This window comes from Nannospalax galili, unplaced genomic scaffold (genome assembly GCF_000622305.1).
Source record: "Nannospalax galili isolate Female #2095 unplaced genomic scaffold, S.galili_v1.0 scaffold1777, whole genome shotgun sequence".
Classification (NCBI taxonomy): domain Eukaryota; kingdom Metazoa; phylum Chordata; class Mammalia; order Rodentia; family Spalacidae; genus Nannospalax; species Nannospalax galili.
Genome location: NW_008340128.1, coordinates 257554 through 276386, shown reverse-complemented (window position 1 = coordinate 276386; position 18833 = coordinate 257554). Strand labels below are relative to the sequence as shown.

The 18833-nt window shown below is 50.7% G+C and overlaps 1 protein-coding gene across 4 annotated transcripts in view; it reads left to right on the top strand.

The window, feature by feature from the left end:
- Sh3bp4 (SH3 domain binding protein 4) overlaps nt 1–18833 on the top strand; it is an 81014-nt gene that overhangs the window by 36564 nt on the left and 25617 nt on the right. The window lies entirely within an intron of this gene.

Sequence of the window (18833 nt, the reverse complement as noted above, 5' to 3'; positions counted from 1 at the left end):
CATTTCTGTTCTTGTCCTGTGGAGAAACCAGCCTGGCAGCTTCCTCCCTTCCAGGTTGCCTATCCTGTGTTTGCACAAAGAGCTACTATTCTAACAAGAGAGGTTATGAGTTTCCCACGTGCAGTGTGGAGCAGTGGCCTTATGGTTATAGATTTCCTGATACCCCCATTCGTTCGTTTGTTCGTTCATTCCTGGTGTCAAGAGGAAGCCTCTGCTGGTGTTCAGGTCAAGGACTGGATTAGAGGATTGAAGGTGCCTCGTGCCAGGTTCTGGGACTGGCTCCTGCCTGTTCTGACCACTCTGGCTGGCAGTAGGATGGATGTCCCTCATAGAGTCAGTGGGAGAGGATGTTCCACGTGCCATGTTGTCATTCCTGGTGGAAAAGGTCGGCTACAACTGAGCACGAGGCTGCAAGGAGTTTGAGGAGCAGCTGCTGGGTTGGGTGAGCTTCCTTTTCGGGACACGTGAGTTTAAATAAAGCCCTGAGTCAGCTAGGCTACGATAGCCTAGGAGTTGAGGAGTCATTAGGGGTTTACTTTAAATCCCCTCTGTGAGGCCAAGAAAGTCACTTGGCGTATATTTATCCTGATCGTTCTCGTCCTGTCTCTGTGCACTAGGGTAGAAAGAATGTCTGGATGTTGATGGGTACAGAGCAAAGGACGCCATAGCTGTCAGTCCAGGTTGGTCCTCAGCCCCCTGAGGGCTGAGGTTTGAAGGACTAATGCCCAGGAAGTGGCCAGCAGCAGGCCTTTGCCTTATAAGTGCACCCTCTTGCCCGGTTGGCGCTGGTCTGTTTGGGTTGTGGAAATACGCTGAGAGCCATCTACATTCCTCACATTCTTTGGGTCTGGCACTGGCCTGAGGGGGGCTGGGGCTCTGAAATTCCTGGTGGTGGCTGTGGCTTGGTTCTCTCTCCATGAATCAGGGATTTCTGGGGATTGTGCAGCAGGAGGCCAGTGGAGGTGCCTCCCTCAGCCTCACTTATCTGGGCTATCCTGGTGTAGCTTGCTGAGCAAGCCCAGTCCTGATCAGTGTTGGGGGAGGGCTGATGGGGACCACTCCCTAGGTGGCATCTGTGTGGTTTGCTTCTTTGAGCACTCTGCGAGTCATTGGTCCAGTGCTGAAAAGGACGAGGGGTGCCTTGGAGAAGCCCAGTTCAGATAACTCACTTGTGCTCTCCTCTCCCGCCTGGGAACCCGGTGAGGGAGCCCGGGTTTGCGAGGCCTGAGGTGGCAGATGGACCACCAGGGTCTGTGTTTGGGTGAAGTTCAGGGTCTAAACACCAGTCATCACAGTGCTTACGGAGCCCATCCACCGGCTCTGACACTTTAGGCTACTTCTTGTGATTTTTGTCCCTGAAACGTAAACGTGATGAGTATTTGGTGTTTCTTTAAATTCACAGCTTGATTTGCCTCAAGGTTCTTGTAAGACAGTCTCCCAGAGTCTTAGGTTCCCTTCCCAGAGTTCTGCTGATGCCCAGTTCTGTGGTGTGCTTGGAGTTCCTGCAACCCAGGTTCAAATGCTTAGCTTGCTCCTGACCCCACTGCACTACCTGAGACCAGAGGGAAGGAGCCAGGAGGGAGACCCTGAGCTGGCAGATGTTCCTATGACTCCCTGACACCCATGAGAGTGAGCCCCAGTCCCACTGAAGCTTTGTAATGACCCACGGCACTCACATCTCAGGCCCCTAGAGCACTGTGTATGCTGCCCATCTTACAAATGAGAATATATGTCTCCGAGAGGGTTTCATCCAAGTTCAAGTTCATAGTGTTATTATGAGAAAATAGCAAAGCCCAGGCCTAGAATCCCACCAGGTTTGTGTGCCCTCCAAGCTGTCTTCTGTGAACCCACCCTTAGCCGGTATCTGGGAGGGCGTATGAGCCACTGGGCAGGTGCCATGTCCCCAACTCCTTCACTGGCCAGTAGAAAGAGAGAGCCACCAAGAGGAGCCATGAAGTAGAAATTAACAGGTGAAGTTATTGTGTTAGGATGGTAGATTTTAAACAGCAAACACGTAATTAAAAAATCAGATGGGAGGGCTGGAGAGATGGCTCAGTGGTTAAGAGCACTGGCTGCTCTTGCAAAGGACCCGGGTTCGGTTCCCAGCACCCACATGGCAGCTAACAGCCATTTGTAACTACAGTTCCAGGGGAATCCAGGGCCCTCTTCTGACCTCTGTAGGCATTGCAGTATGACATGGGTGCACTTACATACATGCAGGCAAAACATTCATACACATAAAATAAAAATAATAAATAAAATCTTGAAAAAAAGGAAATTAGATGGGGGAGGGCTGGAGAGATGGCTTAGCAGTTAAGAGCATTGACTGCTCTTGCAGAGGACCCGGGTTTTGTTCCCAGCACTCATGTGATGGATAACATCCCTAATTCCAGTTCCAGGGGACCCAGTGCCCTCTTCTGGCCTCTTCTGGCATTGCACGACACAGGTGCACTTACATACATGCAGGCTTATACACTTATATACATAAAGTAAAAATAAATACATTAAAAAAAATTAGATGGGGCCAGGCGTGGTGGTACATACCTTTCTTTAACCCCAGCACTCCAGAGGCAGAGGCAGGCAGATCTCTATGAGTTTGAGGCCAGCCTGGGCTACATAACAAAGACTACATAGTGAGACCCTGTCTTCAAAAATAAGAAATCAGATTGTCTTAAAGGAGGGTCCCACCAAACTACGGTGGCTGGACTCGTCCATTTTTTTCTGTAGAGGACCAGCGGAGGCAACTCTGCATAGCCACCTCCTGCCTGGACATCAAGGAGAGTGACTGACAAAGTCTTATTCTCAGTTTAGACCTACTGCCCCTCAGAGACCCATGTGTTCAAGGCTTGGCTGTCAGCACACGGTTCCATTGGAAGGTGGTTTGGAGGTGCGGCCTAGTGGGAGGAAGGTGGGTCACTGGAAGCGTGTCCTGGAAGGGGCCTTTTCCAACCCTTTCCTCTGTCTTTGCAACCTTCTCCTAGGGTCTTCTGTGCTGCTGAGGCCACAAAGCAGCATGACCCTGTGACCTTGGTCTGTGAACTGAACCTTCCAAGACTGTGAGCCCAGGCAAGCCTGTCTTGTTGATCGTCTGGTGTTTCACAGCAGCAGGAAGCTGACTAGAACAGGGGTCGCCCCGCAGGCCTGTGCTCTCCACACTTTCCTAGTTGTGTGCTTATTTGTTTGGTTTTGAGGTGAAATTCATTCAGTGAGTTAACCACTGTGAAGTATGCAGTTCGGGGGGGCATGTAGGCATGAGTGTTGTGCAGGCACCTCTTTATCTCCCTGGAAGACCACCCCAGCTTGTGCCCCCTGAGTGTTCCTCCCACTGTCCCCTGTATCCACTCCTGACACACATACCTGGGTTCACCTTTGAGCTTTGAATTGGGCTTAGGTCTGGCTTTCAGATGTCCTTGGAACAGAAGGGCTAATACCTGCAGCCTGATTAGCAGCGCGGTGCCTGGCTTGAACATCTCCAGCCAGGTGATGCTCACGTGCTGAGTCTGCCTGGGATGCCTTTGGGCCCCTCCGGATCAGACCTAACCTTGTTGTTTCGAGTGGATGCAAGAGCAGGGTAGGGAGGCTCTTGGCCAGCAGTGGCTACCGGAAGCTGTTCTGTGCATTCAAAGCCTCTGTGTTGAAATGGCCCAAAGCCTGTCCAAGCTCAGTCAATACAGAACAGCAGCAAAAGAGCACGTGGTCAATGGCAGTGAAGGGAAGCCTGGGGAGCCTGGACCAGAGTCTAAGCTGCTCCCTCAAAGGGCCACACACCTGCAGGGTTCTTGAGAGGCCTCGCCCTCCTCCCCTTCCAAGCCGCGGGGCAGATGAGACATTCCGAGACATTCCCCACATACTTGAGGCTTTGAGGGTAGGGAGAGCCGAAAGACTGACTGCTGGAGCCTTGGAGTGCCTTGCTGAAACTGTCTTGAACTTGGAACACCTTCCTGTTCAGTCAGAAAAGCTCTCACCCCCTGCCCTATGTTGGAGTCTATTAGCTCATTTTGTAAAGTAGATTTAAAAGACTGCCAGCCTGCCTCACAGCATCTCCACACAGTTCACAGCACCTCACACAAGGTAAATGCAGCCTCATGTTTATGCTGTATTCTTGAGGGACTAACAACAAAAAACAAAACAAAACAAAAAACCTGTACATGTTTTGTACAGAAATAATTTTTTTTTGGTCTTTTTGAGACAGGATCTCCCTGTAGCCCCAGCTGTCCTGGAACTCACTATGTAGACCAGGCTGGCCTTGAACTCACAGAGATCTGCCTGCCTCTGCCTCCCGAGTGCTGGGATTAAAGGCGTGCGCTATCACGCTCGGCTTAGAAATAATTTTTTAAAATAATTTTTTAATTTGCTCTGAGAATTTCGTCTAAATATATGTTTAATATTTTATTTATTTTTATTTCTTATGTATATGAATGTATTGCCTTCATGTATGTAAGGGTACCCGTGTCATTCAATGCCCACAGAAGTCAGAAGGGCGCTTTGGATCCCCTGGAACTGCAGTTACAGACAGTTGTTAGCAGCCATGTGGGTGCTGGGAACCGAACCCCAGTCCTCTTCAGGAGCGGCCGTGCTCTTAACCACTGAGCCATCTCTCCAACCCTGTCTAAATATTTTTGCTCCGAGTTTGGTTGAGTCCATGGATATAGGAGCTCTGACAAGGACAGACTTTATTTGTTTGTTTATTTATTATCTATCTGTCTGTCTGTCTATCTATCATCTATCTAATCTATCATCTACCTACATATCCATCCATCTATCTATCTATCTATCTATCTATCTATCTATCTATCTATCTATCTATCTATCATCTATCTGTCTATCTAGGATCTCACATAGTCCAGACTTAACTTTGAACTTACTCTGTAGCCTAGGATGACCTTGAACTCCTGATCCTCCTGCCCCCACCTCCTAAGGATTACAAACTTATAAACCCTGGCTGCTTGATGCGGTGCTGGAGATCAGTGCTTGAATCTGGGCCTGCATGCTAGCACATTCTGCCAGCTGAGCTACATACTCAGTGCTGAATTTCATTCCTGACTCATAAAAATTATCTGTGCAAGGAGTTTATAACTGATCTCCTCAAGGCTGACTATGGTGGCACATACCTGTAATCCCAGTACTTGGTAGCCAGAGGCAGGAGGATATCTGCAGGTTCAAGGCCAGCCTGAGCTACATAGTTTCAGACCAGCTAGGGCTCCATAGCAAGACTCTGTCTCAAAAAAAAACAAACAAACCAACCAAACAATTGTTCTTCTCTAAGTATAGTATATTTTCAGTTCTAGCCACCATTGCATCTGCATAAATTAATGTGGTATTTACATAGTTTAGCATTTGCATAGACTTGGACATCCATTTTCCTGTCAGTAAACAGGAAACCAGAGTTTCCACAGGTTCTCAAGGACTAAAAGTAATCAAATGTGTGCACAAACTTGATGGTCAAGAAAGAGGCAAGATTCTGGAAAGATGAGTCTTCACACAGCAGGGCCGGGGAAGCAGACCTTGAGAAGTGCTGTTGCTCTTCCAAGAATTGCAGCCCTGCATGTCCCCCTCTTGCCTGAGCATCCTACCCTGTCACCAGGCCCCCTTCTTCCCATGTGCACCTGACCCCTGACGGCCGCCAGCCCCTGCACACCTCCGTTGGAGGCCATGTGCCTGGACACTTGGAGTTTCTTAATTCCCTGAGGAAGCTGGTGGGGTAAACGGTCCCTCTGAGCCCTCACTGCAGTGCTGGCTCAGCTGTGGATAGCTCCGTGGGCTGCAGCATCTGCTGCTGATCCATCCAGGGAGGGGTGGGACCACTGGGCCTCTGGACTGGCGTGACCACTGGACCTCCGGACTGGCATGTGCTGGGCCAGGCAGTCACAGCTTTGGTGTCTCCAGGAAATGAAGGAGACCACATATGTTCATCCTCAGCTGCGTTTCACCCGATCTTCTTCCCTCTTTCAGAATCTGCCACAGCCCTTCACTTTGAGTCAGTCATTCAGGCTCTTTGGGCCTCTTTGCTCAGTTTATTGAGGGCTCTAATCATTCGTTATGCATCTTCTGTGAACACACTGATGTGCAGAGATATCCCTGGCCCCTGACCTTTCCACCCATGCTGTGTTCTCATACACTCTGCCCTCAGATCTGAGGCTGGCCTTGTAGACACAGGTCAGAAGGGAGATTAACATGATCCACTGGCAGAGTAGATAGACCCCTTGAGGTATTCTTTCTAAGAGGTAAGCAGTAGCCTTCAGGAAGGGTTAGCAGTAATGGGCCAACCAGGACCTTGTGTTTGCAGTGTGGTCTGCTGTGTCACAGTCACTGAGGTGTGTGCACCCAGCGGTGATGCCCATATTTCCCTGTGGAGGCAGGCCCTGGAGTCGGGTGCCGAAAGGACTCGAGAGGGCGCACTTGGCAGTGGAGGAAGCAGAGATTTGGAGGTTGGTGGCTTGTCCAAGGTTTCAGAGGGGTCACCTTATTCTGTCCTTGCCCACTGTCCTGCTTACCATCAGCCCTGCACTTTAATCTCAGTGAACACATCTGGGGCCGTTTCTTTTTCCCTTACCACTGTCCACATAGGTTCCCTTCCTAAGGGACAGCCTCACCTCTGTCTCATCATGCTGATGAAGAAGGCTCTGGACTGACCAGGGGCCTTGATGGAGCACCTCCCGACACTGGTCCATTGAACATAATCTTTATCAGTAACAGAACGGGTGTTCGCATGCATCCTGCGCTCATGAACTGATACCTTTTTAGTTCTTACAAGTGTGGCAGTTCCCTACAGGGACTTCGCCAGATTCTTGAAGGATTTGGTTGTAAAAGTAGTTAACAGCCGGGACTGATAAGAAAGCCTCCCCAACAGGTCAGTAGAACTTGTAGACAAGCTAAGCAGGGCCAGGCCCTCACAGAGGGACCAAATGTGTCCCAGAAGCCAGCCTAAAACTTCTGTCCCTGATAGATTGATTTCTTTTGCTGTTTTAAGTCCATATGTTAATTTGCTCACTTACAGAACGGAGAACGTCTGTCTTATGAAAATTACCTGTGGATTGTTGTTGAACTTGGCCTTACTCAGAACAGCACCTGGAATTGAAGGTGCTTTTCAGATCCTTAACACAAGTTCAGAGGGCATGAGTTTATGACTGTAACAGTCTGCTGTGTGAAGAAACTGTATTTTGTGAACCACTCAATTGTTGATGGTCACTGGGTCTCCACCTTTTGTCCCGTGACTAGTGCTATGGGATCAACTGTATCTTGAAGTTCTCGTCCTATTTAAAGAGCAGACTCTCTCCAAGTTCCCCGAGACCCTTAGCCTTTGACTCCTGTTCCTTCCTCCATGCTGACAGTAACATATCATGAATCTCAAGTCCCAGGACTTAATATGTTATTGAGCTCCTGCTGTGGCATGGCCACATGGGTCAATCACACAGAGGCCTGTTTCCTCTTGTCCCCAGAGAACTGTAGGGCCAGGTAGTGGTGAAGTTACCCTCTAGTGAGCCTTACTCAGCACGGCCCAAGGCCAGGTGTGCAGTCCAGGGGTGAATCACACAGGAGGCTGTGAGGAAGCAACTTCCCGGGCCTCCCTTGAGCTGGCACATTCCAGTGTGCCATGGTAGCCTGCTGAACCACCAAACCGCTGTGCGGACGGCCTGGATCCATTTGAAGTGACTGAGTCCCAGGGTCCTGGGCTTCTACTCAGCAGGGAGAGTCTCGGGAGGAAGGAATTGACAATGGTCTTATCCTGGGAACCCCGGTCTTCCACAGTCCTCTCTGTCACATCCCCAGAGCCTCCCCCACCCTCCACACTGTAAATTGTCCCTTTCCTGTTGAGCCTTGACTGATGTCTCTTCCCGACCGACCGTGCCAAGTAAAGCCTCCAAGGTGGGGCCAGGAGCCTGGTTCTGAACCTCCCCTCCATCCTGGGTGAGCCTCAGCTAGCCCTCTGTCACCCTAGATTTGCAGGCTTCAGAGAAAGATGTTAACAGAACCCTTCCCAGGGCCTGGGTTTGCAGATTGACATACACCTTACAGAGAGGAGGAGAGGAGGGCCAGGCATGTTGTCCTAGGGAAAGGCTGGCCCATCGCTGACACCAACCAGCACAGGGCATTTGGGTTCTGTCTGGAGGGGCCTTCCTGTATCAAGCACTTGGTATCTTTGTAGGCTGTGCTGTCAAATTCCCACTGTCCGTCCCTCTGTGTTCCTGGATGTTAAAGGATCCTCAGGGTGGGCTGGAAGCAGGCTCAGCCCCTACAGCCATTTGTCTCCCGCCCTCCTGGCTCCATTGCTAACCTTGGCCGTAGCCTGTCCTGGCCCTGGTGCTGGGCCTCCTAGAGTGGAGGAAAGCTGAGTGTGCTGCTGTTGGTGCTCAGAGCGTGTGCTGCCACCAGCCTGACCTGTCCACGGTGCAAGAGTGAAAAGGCCCAGCCCATGGGAGAGGCGGGTCCACCTGGTGCCCTCCCTTACCCCGTGTTGCCCGAGATCTTTGCAGTGAGAGTGTCTGTGTTCAGGAAATCTCGGGGATAATTGTACCCAAGGGATGACTGTGACTGTGACCCAACCCCAAGTGAGGTGACAGGCCAGGGTGGACATGGGGCCTGGGACTCCTGCAGGTAGGCAGAAGAGGGAACTCTCTGAAGGAAGACGAGGGGTGCTAGGGAGACAGCTGTGAGTGTACCCTCAAACTCCAGCAAGGAGCAGGGAAAGGCCTCTCTGTGGCTTGCGGCCACTTGGCCCTTGAACGTGCACCTGGAAGGTTTCCTTGGAGAACCGCTCTCTGACCCTCCTCTCCAACCTCTCAGTAGCCCTGAGGTGGGTGCTCATTCCAGATAGGCCGGAAGGAGGCTGTTTATAAGCCTGGAGGAAAGAGGCCTCCAGTCAGCCTGCCGGACTCCTGGGCTGGGCCAGCTGACCAGTGGGAAGGAGCTCCTGTAGGGGCTGTGTAGGCGCCAGCTAGTCATCCGGTGGGAACCAGATGGTAGGGCACCTGACTGAGGTGGACCTGCTTTTAAGCATTTTTCCTTGTTGTGGCCACATCTTCCCCTGGACCCCTGCTGTGTACAATCCTGTTCCTTAGGTGCTTTTAAACTGTAGACAGAGAAGCTTCCAGAACTGCCCTTGGTCAGGTTGCCTGTGCCCTCTGGCTCCAGGTCACCCTGGCCCCCTTCCCAGGAGCCTCTCCCCTCCTTCCTTTCCATGAGCACTGTAGGAAAACAAGTCTGGATTCCCACAAGGCGCCAGGCCTGGCTTGGTCCATTGTCCCAGGGAACCTGTCTGATAGGTTGCCCATCACTTCTGCTGGGTTCCAACCTGTGGCGAGGCTCCCCTGAAAGGCAGGCGGGCTCCCACAGGGATGGCTGTCATGCCTTGACTCCGAGGTGAGGAGATGAGGCAGGCTCCCTCATAAGTCCCATTAGTACCCCTGTGCCAACACAGTCCTGGGGACCCAGTCTTGTTCTCCAGAAACCCAAAGACATTAGGGGCTGACCTTCACTCAGCAAGGTGGGTAAAGGGAGGGAGGTGGAGGAACTGGCTTGTATTCATTTTCTAGGATTGGAAACCAACCGATTTGCATAAGATTGTGTTCCCATAACTGAGAGCTGAAATCTTCCCAACTGGCTTTTTGTTGGGTTTGTTTAGATTAGGGAATGGCTCCTTGTTTAATATACCTATCACCAGAATACTTTGAGGCCTGTTACTTGGGCTACCACCTCCGCAGGCTTGTCTGGTCCTTCTGTACCTTCCACCATGGGAGGAAGCTTCTGCGGGTGCCTCCTGTGCAGGCGGCCCACCGGACCCTCTGCTGCCGACCTGCTTGGACTGCTTGTGTGTGTGAGGGGAGTCCACTCTCAACACTGGGTCCTGTGTTGGCTCATGTCTGCCAGCCTCAGGCTGGCAGATCTTGGACAGGTGGCTTGGCTTTTCTGTGTCTGTTTCCTCATCTGTGGAGATATGGCTCTGTCCCATAGTAGCTGTGAGGTTTAAACAAATTAGCATACACACACGGCCCTCAGTGTCAACCCAGAGCAGCATTAGAGACATTCCATGAATTCTGGAACTTCCTCTGCAGCTGCAGGAGTGTCCCAGGGCTCTGGCTGCTACTCAGAACTCCCCGGGGACAGCTAGAGAAGGTAAGGGCCTGGACCTGCTGGGACAGGTCCCTAGGGTTCCTCACATTTAGCATCAGTCAGTGACAGACAGCCATAGCAGGTGACCCAGAGTCTCCCATCAAACAGACAGTCATACTGACCACACTCCTTGTGCACCGTGGAGAAGAGGGATGAATATGAACTTGGCCTGTGAAGGGCTTCAGGTGGGAGCAGAGCCAACTGCTTAATCCCCTCCATGTTTCTGTATTCTCAGATGCATGTGTGTCCACCTGAAGAAGGCCTGGGAGAGTGCATACCTCCATTTTCGAGGGGGGACCACATCCCTGTCCATGGTGAGCAAGGGCTCTTTTGTGACCTGTGGGTCCACGGCCCTTGCTCTCCGTGCCTCCCGCGCTCCGTGGCCTCATCTGGATGGGTTCACACTCAGTCTGACTCCAGACCACATATTGTATTCACATCATGCTATCTCCCTAGCTGAGTCCCCACTGTATTCCAAGGAAGAGGAGGATCCTAGTGTTGTTTAACATTCCACTGAGGATCAGGCTAGAAAGTCAGTGCTGGCCTTGGAGTAGAGCGGGCCCTGTTGTGTCTAGGCCACGTGCTGATGATGGAGCTGAGTGTGCAGGCGTCCAGCCCCATCTTTGTGTGTGTGCAGTGACACACCTACTTATTATACAGGCTACAGGGACAATCTGCCTATTGGGGGAGACAGGTGTAGTTACAGCAGCTTTCCATTTCCCTGGCCTTTTCCAGAGTTACTGTCTCTTGATGAATCAGTAGCAGTGTGATTCAGTTTAGGCCAGAAGACACGTTAAGACCCTGAATGTCTACTGCTGAAGCTTGTGTGGGAAGAGATGAGCTTTTCGGGGCACCCTGTGCACATGGCTCTTTCCCCAGCCTATGTGATTGGCTTCCACCAGGCTCCATCCTTTGTGGTGGGTCTGTGCCCACTCTGGTGCAGCGACTGTGTGGGTGGCCCCTGTGCAGCTAGTTTTCTTGGATGATACCTGTCTCGCTGCAGCTGACTGGACCTACCAGGACTAGTTGTGCCCATAGGGCTTAGGGGGCCTCCATTCTCTGGTCCTATTGTTCCACTCCCGTCCCAGTTTCTAGCTGTGTGGTGTACTCCTGGTGAATCGCAGCACACAGACATCTCCAACATCCTCCCACAGCCAGCCTCAAGGCTCAGTTACTTGCTGACCATCAAATGTCTCTGCATAGCTCATGAGATGACTTGGCAAGATATTTTAAATCCCACTCCGAGCCTAGAAGTGTAATTACCCATTGCCTGTCGACATGGGCTCATCCTTCGGGAATGTGCCGAGCAAGACTGGGCAGCAGCAGCCTATGGTTTGGGGTCTTAGGAAAGTATGTTCATAAAATATGGGGTCAAGGTGAAGGTTTGCTATCAGTGTGAGGGGCTAGATTTCTGTGTGCACTTGGAGTCTGAATTGTATTCATTGTGACAGAGATCAAGAGAGACTCGCCTAGGGGCTCAGAACCGGAGTACAGTTCTGCAGATAAATCTGTGTGTGGACAGGCTGTGTTGGTCCCCTGGGACTGCCATAGCCAAGCACAGCCGCGTGTTGTCATCTTCTCGTGTGAATGCCGTGGAGTGTGTGTGTACAAGCTAGGGCAGCTGTGTATGGGTGTGATGTAAGGTATCATCTTGTGTAGTCCACCATTGACCCCAAAGTGCTGTGTGGCATATGACCGTAGCACACAGTGATTTTACCAACAGAACATTTTCTGAAGGCCAGACGTGGAGGACCCGGTGCCGGCAAAGTGGGTTCCTTTGGCAGCTTGTGAAGGAGAATCTGCCTATGTCTGCAGCTCAGGTACCTTGACATCATTGGCTTGTGGTAGTTCTGTCTTACTGTTTAAATTTTCCTTTCTACATGCCTGTGCCCACCATTCTTCTTATAAATAAGGATGCCTGTCATCCTGGATTAGCGCCATCCTAATGACATCAAAACTTAGTCATCCAAGGAAGAGTGCATTGGTAGCATTGGGAGTTGGGCTTGAGTATTGTTCTGGACAGCTTTAGCGTCAGCTTGACACACCTAGGTAGAGGGAGCCTCAATTGGGGAACTGCCTCCATTGGACTGGCCTATGGCCGTGTCTGTGGGGCATCTTGATTATTGAGTGATGTGGGAGGGCCCAGCCCACTGTGGCTGGTGCCACCCCTGGGCAGGTTGTTCTGTATTGTATAAGAAACAGGTTGAACATGGGTCAGGGGAACAGGCCAGTAAGCAGTGTTCCTCCATGGCCTGTGCTCCAGCTCCTGCCTCCAGGAGTTCCTACCTTGGGCTCCCTGATGAGCTGTGACCCAGGAGATGTAAGCCAAATACACCCTTTCCTTCCCATGTTGGTATTGCTCAGAGTGTTTTGTCATAGCAGTGGAGAAACAAACTAGAACAAGTATCTTCTGTGAACACAGCTGGCACCCTGCTAGGACCTTAGAACAGTTTGTCGGAGTCTCTACTCTTCGGCTCCTGGCCTGCTGATTTTGGCCAAAGCTGCTGTTCACACCCTCACCATTGCTCTCCTATTAACTCTGAGCCCCTTGGCCAGTTCTTAAACATCTCAAATAAATGGGAAGCACCCTTCAGTGCACACAGTCCATTGGCAGGTAGGCCAAAGGAGGGCATGCTTTAGGAAGTAACTAATGCTTTCTGAAGAAGTGAGCCTGCTCTTATAGACCCCAGTCGGCTTAGTCCTCTGTGTGTGGACTACAGCAGGCCTGTCTGATGGAAGGCAGCAGGCAGTGTAAAGCACTGATCCTGTATTAGTCACTTTTCTGTTGCTGTGATAAAATACCACAACCAAGGGAACTTACGGAAGAAAGGGTGTCTCTTGGCTTACGTTCTGGGGAGAGACGTCATGATGGCGGGGACCACGTGTGAGCAGGTAGCTGGAGCAGGAGGCTGAGAGATCACATCTTCAACAGCAGACAGACACAAAGCAAAAGAAGAAACTGGAAGTGGAGCGGGTTTACCGACTCTCAAAAAGCCGCCCCCAACAACGCACTTCCTCCAGCAAGACTCCACCTCCTAAAGGTCCAATAACCTCCCAAACAGCATGACCAACTGGGAACTAAGTGTTCAAATACCTGAGCCTGTGGAGAAAGTCTTCATTCAAATTACCGCGGGCCTGCAAGCACACGGGAGGAAAACTGGACCCATGCATGAGCTCCGTCATATTAAATAACACGGCCCCAGACTTCTACAGAGACTTGCTGCCCTGGCCCAAGCCAAACACTAGGCTTTTACCAGACCTTGGGTACTCTCCACTGCTGTCCCTCCCCTGGCTAACGAGGCCATGGGGCACCAGTCTGGCTGCCTCTCAGGTCTCACAGCTAAGGGCTGCAGAACATGGGCTTAACTAGAGTATCCTGGATGTGTGCTTACTGCTGCCTTGTCCTGTGGGTCCTCTTCAGGGTTCTGTGGGGACTGCAAAGGTGGCCTGGGGCCCATCTCAGGCTGCAGAACTTCCCATGAGCCTCCTTGAGTCCCTGGGTCCAGCATAATACACTCTAGGTAAATAGGGCAGGAGGGTCTGTTAGACAGCTTCCCAAGACCATCAGGGAGCCAGAGGATAGGAACAAGGAGGTGGTTGATGGTCTCCCTCCCTAATGCCCTGGAAAGCTCTTGCACACTCGGCCCACGGTACAGCCTGGCTCTGGGGCAGTCCTGGGCCTACACACCCCTTCTTGATGCCCCTGGAAGAGGCTGTGCCCAGGACATCTTGTGGTGTGATTCTGGCTCCCAGAGGCCCAGGGCATCTTGTGGTGTGATTCTGGCTCTTAAAAGCCCAGGGCATCTCGTGGTGTGATTCTGGCTCTTAAAGGCCCAGGGCATCTCGTGGTATGATTCTAGCTCCTAGAGTGAGCAGCCTAGCAGGGATGTAGGAGATGGAGGTTGAAGCATCAAGCCAGAGGAAAGGGATTTGTGGTAGATGGACAAAGTGAAGAGTGTCCACCAGGACAGGCTGGCAAGTCAGGGCACAGAGTGTGGGTCTGTATAAGTGGATACCCATAAGTTTCTAAAACAAGGTTTTAGCTACTGAATTAGAAATTCTTAGAAGTCGGTAACTTCTTTCCCAGCAATAATTCTCTGAAAACACAGCAGGAGGAGATGCCATTCGCAGTGGCAACCACATCAAAACCCACTTAAATGTTTCTGGACAGAAAGTAAGTTTTGTATTTTTGAGACAGGTCCCATGTAACCCAGGCTGACCTTAGACTTGCTGTATATGCCAGGCTAGCCTTGAGTCCTGACCCTCTTGCCTTCGATTCCCCAAGCGCCGAGAGTACAAGTACCAGAAAGAGGGTTTTGCTCTAACACACCCAGCTGTGGACTGATGGCGAGTGGGTACCAGGTTCTAAACTGCACATACTCTATTAGGGAGAGGCAGACTATGCTTCCCCCCACTTTAAGGTTCATAAAGAAAGTTTCATCGGGACACAGTCACAGGCATTTGCTTTGATTCGTTTGTGGCTTTTTTGGGAACGGAACAGAATTGAGTCTTGGTTACACAATATGTGATCCCCAAAGCTTAATTTCCCCTCTGCCCCTTTATAGAAAAATAGATAAATGGAGACCCACTATGCTTTTAGAAGAAAAGATTAAATAGTATAAAGATGTCAGTTCTCATCAGTGCAATGCCAAAAAGTTCTGGGGGATCGCCATTAGGTGGTGAGGAAATATTTCACTAAATCATTCTAACGTTCGTTTGTAAGGAAAATAGGTGAAAAGGCGATGGGATTTGGCAACACAGAGAAGCACGTGGTAGTTATGTAAGAGTGTCCGTTGTCACAGAAATTGGCAGACTGGTGACAGAGTGGCCGGGTGCAGACCCTCCTGTCTGCACACATTAAAATGCATGAAAGTGACATTGCATTAGTCAGAAGGGGACGTGTTCAGGAGCACCATGTAGAGGTAATTGCTTGGCTCTTTGCTAATTAATTTTGTGATGCTCCTCGCCGAGAAGCAAAATAAATTCTTTGTACATTAATGTCAGTGCACAAACCAATTTTTTAAGTAAAGGGAAATAGATATGAATGCTCATCAAATTTTTCATTAAGAGGGGCCTCGCTGTGCATCCAGGGAGTGCCAGATGGGAAAGACTGAGACGTTGCATAACGTTTGGGTGAGTGGGTGTGGAGTCTAGCTTCCAATAAGATCAAGTTTAGAATACAACCCATCAAAGGATGCCACCCCATAGTCTCAGAGTGGGAGGCAAGATGCAGGTCCTGTCACCTATCACTTGGGAAGGTACAGTCGAAGAAGTGTGACACAAACCGAAGATGATACTCTCAGGGGACCACCGTCCTTTGGTCTGTTGCTGACAGTTGTGCAGTGCATGACACTGGACTCTGGGAGATGGTTGAAGGATGGTGACATAAACTTGGATATTCCCTCCTGCTTGGTCAGTTAGCAGGGCCTTCCTTGAACTGCTGGCAGAAGGGTAGGAAGTGAACTCCCACTGCTCTGGAGAGGCTGAACTGCCAGAACCTTCCAGGAAAAACATCTGGCGAGGCTGCGTACGCAGAGAAAGTTGTTCTAAGAAAATAATCCAGTTAGGGAATTCTGTGTCCGTGCCACTGCGAACATTTCCTAAGGACAGATAAAATTGAGCAGTGGGATTGGAAGACCACCAGGAGCTCTGCCTTCCCTCAGTCCCCCAAATAAGCCTTAGTGAAGCCTGGGTTTGTAGTTGGTTTGTTGCTCTATATTTGGTTAGTGTGTTACTGATTCATGGGCATTCACTCTCCAAGAAAGAAATTCAGTCTTTTATCCCAGGAATTTTATCAGTTGTTTACTGTGCTAAATGTAGGTAGGGGTTTTTCTTTTAGTTTTTTGAGACAGGGTTTTACTCTGTAGCCCATTCTGGCCTCTGAACTTGAGGTCATTCTCCTGCCTCAGCAGCCCCAGTACTGGGAATACCAGCGTGTGCTGCCTCGGTCAGCTGATAGGTGACATTGAAGCTGTCCCCTTGCATCTTGCCTGGAAGCCTTCTAGCTGGGAAGCAGACGTTTATCTAGTAATAACTAGAGCCTAAGGAAGGAGGCCTTGGTGGGCTTCTCCTTGGCCGAGCAGTGCCTGGAGAGTGTGCATGCCGCCTGGGGCATACATTGGTCATTTTTCATGCATTCCATTTGGTGGGCACAGCTTTGCCCTCTGCCCTGGATGGTAACAGGACTGCCAGTGTCTGCTTGGGTTTTGGTTGCTCTTACCCTGTGTTCCTGGATTAAGTGTCTGTCCTGAATCTGAGCCTCCAACATGGCTTGTGTGGCTCACTCATGAGGACACTCAGTGTTAGGTATGGAAGTTGTTTTCCCTTTAGCTTGTCTGAATCCCATAATGACACCTAAAACCATCTTAAATCCTGTACGTCATTACGCAGTACAAAAACGTGTTTTCGGTCTTTCTTAGTGGTATTAGAAAACTTCCTTTAAAACAAGTCAGCTATCAAAAGTGGGTTGATTTTTGTTGTTGTTGTTGCTGTTTGTTTGTTTTTATAGGAGCTGGAAAAATGGCCCAGCAGTTAAGAGCACTAGTTGCTCTTGTAGAGGACCTGGGTTCAGTTGCCACCACCCACATGGCCGCTACCAACTGTCCAGGAGATCCAGCGCCCTCTTCTGGCTTCCATGGGTGTTGTACACACAGGTGCATTTACATGCATGCGAAACACCCAGACACATAAAATAAAAATGTTTTTAAATTTTTTTAAAGATTTAAGTGTATGCCATGTGAGTGGAGTTGCACATGGAGGCCAGAGGAGAACACCAGAGCTCCTGGAGCTGGGGTTATGGGTGGTTTTAAACTGCCTGACATGGGTACGGGGAGCGGAGCTCAGGTCCTCTAAAAGAACAGCAAGCATTTTTAGCTTCTGAGCCCATCGCTCCAGCTCAAATGGGCTGATTTAATGAGCAGCTAATATTAAATCATATCTATGGAGTGGGGTGTTTCTTGTTTGGTATGGTGGGGTTTTGTTTTGTTTTTTGAGACAGTGTCTCACCCTGTAACCCTGACTGGCCTGGAACTCACTATGTAGACCAGGCTGGCCAAGAACTCATGTTCACCTGCATCTGCCTCTTTAGTGTTGGAATTAAAGGCCTGGGCCACCACATGGGAGGGCCTGTTTGTTTGGGAGATAGGGTCTCAGTAGGTAGCCCAGGTTGGCCTTGAACTTAGAACCCTTCTTTAGCCTCTCAATTGCTGGGATTTCAGGCATATATACCATACCCACCCTTTTTTTAAAAAAACCCTTATATTCTTTCTTTGTATGAAGGAACACATTCTATTTTTGAAACCAGACAAAGCTGGGTTCAGATCTATTAGTTACTAACCATGGAACCTTAGATTGGTACCATCTCTCTTCTTATGTTTTCTCATCCATAAAAAAAAAAGGCTGGGGCTGGAGAGATGGCTCAGCGGTTAAGAACACTGGTTGTTCTTGCAGGAGACCTGGGTTCGAATCCCAGCACCCACATGACAGCTAACAACTGTCTGTAACTCCAGTCCCAGGGGGATCCAATCCTGCCTGGTGTTTTGCAGTCTTGAGTGATGTCAGATGGAGTCCGGACCCGAGTCAGATGAATGGACCTCTGTCTCTCTCCAGGTTGTCATGCCCTTCTTCCTCGTTCCTGGCTAGGGACCACAGCTTGGGAGCACATCCAGTCTTCCAGCCTGGGCTGATCACAAGATCCTCCTCATGCCCCATCTGCCATCCACTGCATCACATGCTGACTTGGTCTCCCACGTGACTTGGTGGGCCAGACCACAGACCCGGTTATGGTGGGTGACACTGAGGCTTTAGGTGACCTGTGTTGCCAGACTCATTGAATGGTCTCCAAACTCTTTGAGGTGCTCAACAGCAAGGGCCTGGGGCACAGAGAGTGGGGAAAGACCACTCACCACGTCATTGTGGCACAGACAGTGTGACCAGGAAAATGCCCTTGATCCTCAGCACAGCCCTGTGACCCTCCAACTCAGTTTTCTACACTTTGTCACTGGCCCAGCACACTCCAGCCTGCTCGCTCTCCGAGTGGTGAGGCAGCAGGGCTTCCCAGTGGTGGCTGGCCCCTGGGCTCCCTCAAGTCTCTAGTGGGTCATACAGCGTTTCAGGGACAGTTCTTGAATGTAAGGAAGTTACTAGCTCTCCTAGCTTTGTGTGCAATCTGTCTGTCTGTCTTGGATACTGGATCTTTACAAGTGACCTGAGCTTCTTATCTCTCTCATGGGAACCCAGAGTCTTGTTCCTAAAAGCTGGTGCTCAGCAGCGTCCACTCTGGTGACCTCGGGCCAGGGTCGGTAGATGTGACACTGGCACTCACTCGCTCGCTCGCTCTTCAGAGTTGGAGACAGAGTACCCTACCCTGCAAGCCTGCCCCACTCTTACCTAGAGTGGCAGGACACAGGCCTCCTGGGGCCTGAACTGCCACCACACAGTCCCTGCTGCCTGCTATGCTGATTGGCTTATTCCTGAAACACCCCGCACAGGTGCTGGCACAGGAGTCTAGTCCCTGGATCCCCTTTGGAAGCCACAGGGCAGCAGGCGTGCCCTAGATACAAGTGGCAGGAAGGCACAGTAGCCTGTCTGCCATCTCCAGGCAGGGTTCTCATCCCCTCTGGGCAGGGTTGGCCCCCAGGAGGAGGTCTCTGCTGCCCCTCCAGGAAACCTTGCCTTGAGGGCAGCACAGTCTCCCCTCCGACAGTGTCCCAGCCAGTTGAGTC